Source organism: Vulpes vulpes, chromosome 9 (assembly GCF_048418805.1).
Source record: "Vulpes vulpes isolate BD-2025 chromosome 9, VulVul3, whole genome shotgun sequence".
Taxonomy (NCBI): Eukaryota; Metazoa; Chordata; class Mammalia; order Carnivora; family Canidae; genus Vulpes; species Vulpes vulpes.
In genome coordinates, this window is record NC_132788.1 from 49,040,278 (window position 1) to 49,045,657 (window position 5,380).

The 5,380-nt window shown below is 36.8% G+C and overlaps 1 pseudogene; it reads right to left on the reverse strand.

The window, feature by feature from the left end:
• Positions 1-1,426: 1,426 nt before the first annotated feature.
• LOC112918689 (PC4 and SFRS1-interacting protein-like) lies at positions 1,427-2,579 on the reverse strand (annotated as a pseudogene).
• Positions 2,580-5,380: the final 2,801 nt, after the last annotated feature.

Below are 5,380 nucleotides of genomic sequence, written 5' to 3' on the forward strand. Positions count from 1 at the left end.
AAATTATATGGCATTTGTCCTTCCCCATCTGACTTATTTTACTTAGCATAATACCTTCTAGGTCCATCCATGTTTTTGCAAATGTCAACATCTCCTCCTTTTTTACAACTGAGTAATTTTCCATTGTCTATTTATATCACTTTTTTATCCATTGGCCTATCAATGGACACTTGAATTGCTTCCATGTCTTGACTATTTTAAATAATGCTACAGTACACCTAAGGGTACGTATATATTTTTGAATTGGTGTTTTCATTTCTTTGGGTAAATCTCCAGTAATGATATTATTGGCTTGTATGGTATTTCTATTTTTAATTTTTCGAGGAAACTCCATACTGTTTTCCACAGTGCCTGCACCAATTTACATTCCCACCAACAGGGCATGAGGGTTCCTTTCTCTCCACATCCTTGCTAATACTAATTATTTTCTATCTTTTTGATTCTAGTTATTCTGCCTGTGTGAGGTTATATCTCATTGTAGTTTTAACTTGCATTTCTCTGATTATTAGTAATGTTGAGCATCTTTTCATGTGTCTGTTGGCCATTTATATGTCTTCTTTGGCAAAGTGTCTAGTCAGGATCTCTGCCCATTAAAAAAAAAATCAGATTATTTGCTTTTTTTTTTTTTTTTGCCATTGAGTTATATGAGTTCTTTATATATTTTGAATACCAACCTCTTATTGGATATGTAATTTGTGAATATCTTCTTTCATTTAGTAGGTTGCCTTTTCATTTTGTTGCTGGTTTCCTTCACTGCGTAAAAGCTTTTTATTTTGGTGTAGACCCATATGGATCTACAGATTTTATTATTGTATGTTGATTTTATATCCTGAAACTTCACTGAATTTGTTAGTTGTAACAATTCTTTGGTTGAGTCTTTAGAGTTTTCATTTTATAATATGTCATATGCAAATAGTGACATTTTTACTAATTCCTTTCTGATTTGAAGGCCTTATTTTCTTTTTCCTTGCTTAATTGCTCTGGTTAGGACTTCCATCCACTCTTCTTTTTTTTTTTTTAAACTTTATTTTAAAATTTTGGTTACAGTTTCATTTTTGTTTTCTTAAGAAGTCTACTGTTTAATCTCTCAGGATTAAAAAACACAGTTATTAAGAATTCTAAAGAATTAAACAACAAAGGAATGTCAAGGGAAGGGTACAACTGCCCCATTCTCTGGGGTATAAGAGCTATTGCAGTTTAACACCTAGCTTCAAAACAAAATGAATTTTTATATTTTCTAAATGAAATAATGTACAACCATCTTCTAACTTTCAAACACAAAGCTTCATTTTAAGCTTGGTAAAAAACTTTTAACAGGAATGATGGCCGACCTTGGTATGTAGTGTGTACCTTACAGGAAAATTTTTTTTTTTAACAATCATAACACAGTAATAATGCCATTAATGAAGTCCTCAATTTAGAATCTGAAACATTCTTCCATCAAGGGGGGGGGAGGGGGAAATTCAGTCCAATGAGTCTGTCTCAAGATCTTCATCTCTTGTTTGCTCCACTTGTATTCTCTTTTCAGTAATTAGATTAATGTGCTCAGTTTCCATCTGTTTGTCTTGCTTGTGTTTTCTATCTGCTGCTTCTTTATCATGCTGGCCTTTCAGCATATTCCTTCTATGAGGAGTCTGAAAGTTCCTTCCACCTTTTCTCTTCTTTTCACTTTCTTGATCATCTCCTTCCTCTTCAGAATCAGAGGTTGATGTAACCCCTGTTTTAGGTAAATTTTTTCTTTTGGATTCAACTTTTTTCTTCCCCTCTTTTTTTGTCTGGCTCTTTTCTTGGCTTATCTTCTTCCTTCTGGCCCTCTTCATCCTTTTTAAGCTGCTTTTTAGGTTGTTTTTCTTCTTGCCCCTTTTTCTTACTTTTGTCTTCTTCAGTTACCATGTCAGTCTCTGAAGGACAGGGCTGTTTTACCATTTTGGGTCTGCCTCTTGGTTTTGGGATCTTGACTTCTGTAGCTGCGGGTCGTCCTCTTTTAGGACTCACTTTTAGGTTCACAGATGCTGTTGCTGTTGTCACTACTCCTGCCTCCTCAGTTTCTACTTGTTTTTCTGCCTTTCTCTTTCTCCCTCTTCTGGCAGCTTTTGGAGTGGTTATGTCCATTGCTTTAGTCACATCCTCATTGCTGGCTTTTTCTTCATGGTCAGTATCTTCCTTTGAAACACTTGTTTCTTTTTCTTCAACTTCAACATCAGATGATGCATTTGATTGTTTAGTTGATGCCTGTTGACTTAAAAATTTCACTTTCGGATTATTATCAATCTCCCATAAACCTTCATTAAAGCCTTTTCGTTTATTTGGTTTGCCATACTTTTCCTTGTTTTCTGAGTAAGGAAATATATCCTTATTTTTAATGGATGCATTTGATTGTTTAGTTGATGCCTGTTGAAATATAGGCATATAGATAGGATATAGGAAATATATCCTTTGGGCCTAAAAAAGCAGTCTCATGAGTTCCAAAAAAGAAAATGGGTAGTTTGTTTGTGGGTGGTTTTACAGCTCCATCAGGAACTTCATCTACTCGAGCTGGCCAATGAGGGTAACCTTCCAGGTTTGAAATCGCGAGTCATGTTTCGGGGGCGAGGCCGGGGGTCTGCAGCCCGGGAGGAGGTGCGGCGCACGACCCGGCGAGGGGTTGCCGAGGGGGGCGGACGGAGCCCAGGCGCCTGGGGCGGCGGGGGGAGGATGCCTCCGGGCGTCCCGACACGCCTGCCGGGGCCGCGGGCGCGGAGGCTGCGGTGGCGGGCCGGCCGCCTCTGCCCGCGTCCACGCAAGCCACCTGCACCACCAGCTGCCGCAGAGGCGTCTCAACGGCTCCGAATCGCAACCGCCGCCGCCGCTGCCGCTGCCGTCGCTGCGCTGCTCCATCCACTCTTCTTCTTGATGTTACTAATCTGAGTCCTCTCAAATGCTCTTTTCTTCTTGATTTTGTGTTTGGAACACATTCCTCTGTTTCTTCATTTTCCTTGCCTGTGTGTGTTGGTTTTTATACGTTAGATAAAACAGGCACCTCTCATGTTCTTGAAGGTGTGGCCTTATGTAGGAGATGAATCTTATCATTCAACTTTGCTCTACCTTATAGTTGTCTCTCAAATCTTTGTGATTATCTAAGTATTCTACTTTTTTCTTAGTTGCTTCCAGTAGTTGAGGGTGTGTCAAGACCTGTCAGCATTCCAAAGGGGTAAGATCTCTATCAGCACCTAGATGCAGTCTGACTAGAAACTAGATTCTCAAGCAAAAGCTTTTAAAGTGCAAATATACCTGTTTCAGGGAGGACTGGAAGATGGTTTTCTGTCTACTCTCTCTGCCCTGGGCTCTGACATGATAGCCAGTTAAGAACCATATTTTTGTTTGCTACAATCCCTTTGAACCCATGAGCACAAACTCTGCTGGCCACCAGAACCAAGGTGTCAAGGGATGTTTCCTCTGGGTGGCAGCCAAAAAAGCTAGGACACAAGACATGTGTGCTGTTGTCTGCATTTCAATACAAATATATGCAAAGAGAATATAAAATTTCTTCTTTATTCTCTCCCCATTCTCCTCCCATTACTACAATTTACAGTTTATTGTGTATCTTTTTAGTCCTTAGCACACACAGACATTTTAAAAAATGTATTTTGACTTCCAATTCCACTATTTTTTCATTTCACTAATATTAGTCTCTTCTTTTTTTCCAAAAAGAGTAATTAGCATCTTTTAGGTTAAACATACTGGCCTAACAACCAGAGTAAATATAGTCCTTAGTATACAGAAATTGATTTTGAGTTTCAAATGTCTCAACTTGGTAGACTCTACTCATGTAGAACTCTCATAACACTTCATATTATGAGGAGCTTGTAAAATACTTGAGGGGTGGCCTCCAAAAGAGTATGTCCATGTCTTAAGTCCTGGGACCTATGAATGTTATCTTTTTTTTATTTTTAAGAGTTTTTGTAGGTTTAAATAGTTTAAGGATCTTGAGATGCGGAGATCATCCTGGAATAACTGGGTGGGGTCTAAATTCAGTGAAAAAAGTTTTTTTAATATAGATATCTGAGGAGAAGGCACACACAGAGGACAGGGCAAATGTGAAGGCAGAGGTAGAGAATGGAGTAGTGTGGCCAGAAGCAAAGGAAGCCAAAAGATTCTGGACATCATTTGAAGGTGCTAGAGGCAAGGAATGATTCTGCCTTAGAGCCTCCAGAGGAAGTGCAGCTCTGCTGACATTTTGATTTTTGGATTTCTGGTTTCCAGAACTGTAAGAGAGTAAATTTCTTGTTTTAAGTCATCTACTTTATGGTAATTTATAACAGCAAATACAGGAAACTAATACAACAAACAAAATACTATGCTCCTATTACCTAGAAATAGAAGAAAATGAAACAATTGACTCATAACTGTCACTCTTAAATAAACAACACTAACAACTTTTATTGTTATAAAAAAAATCCCTCAAATTATAATTTTGATAAGCTGCTATTTGGAGTTTTATAATTACTTAACTGTAATCTGAAACAAAAAGATTTATTTCTGGATCATTATTTTTTAAAAAGATTTTATTTATTTATTTATACATGAGAGACACACAGAGAGAGGCAGAGACATAGGCAGAGGGAGAAGTAGTCTCCCTGTAGGGAGTCTAATGCAGGACTTGAACCCAGGACCATGAAATCATGACCTGAGCCAAGGCAGATGCTCAACTACTGAGCCACCTAAGTGCTGTATTAATAAGAAAGACATTAAATAGTAACAATAAAATATCAAATTAACATTAGGACTTAAAGATAGGCATTTGGAATTGGATTACAATTAAACTCATAAAATGGAAGCAGTTTATTAATGCGACTTATATTTTTACATGTACATTTCTAAAATAGTACCTTTGGAATTAAAAATCTATCAAGTTTCTATTTAGACTATTATATAGTCACTTAACTAAGAGAAGGAAAAATCCAAAAAGAAAAATTCAAAATTATTTTAGAAGAACAAAAAATTCTTGCTCTGTGTTTGAATTATTTTATTGGACTTATTAAAAACAGCAAATTTACTGTAATTACTCTATTTACAATATAATACAATGGAAATGATTTATAAGATTCACATTACAATAATCACTCTACTAAGAATTATATAATTCTAATAGATTTCCACTTAAGCCATTGTATATATATTTAGTAAATAATGATAAAACTAAAAGAAAAAATTATATGAGGCACAATAGAACACCTTTCTGTGATCCTAGGTCTTTAGAAGTAAGCTTATTGGAAGGCTAGATCAAATCACTTCTATTTTTAGGTTATAGGACAAAAGACAAAATCCAGTGGCTGATGGACAGACATTTCTTGTGCCAGCAGAGGATGAGCTAGGATAGGGAAATCACTTGATGGGGAAG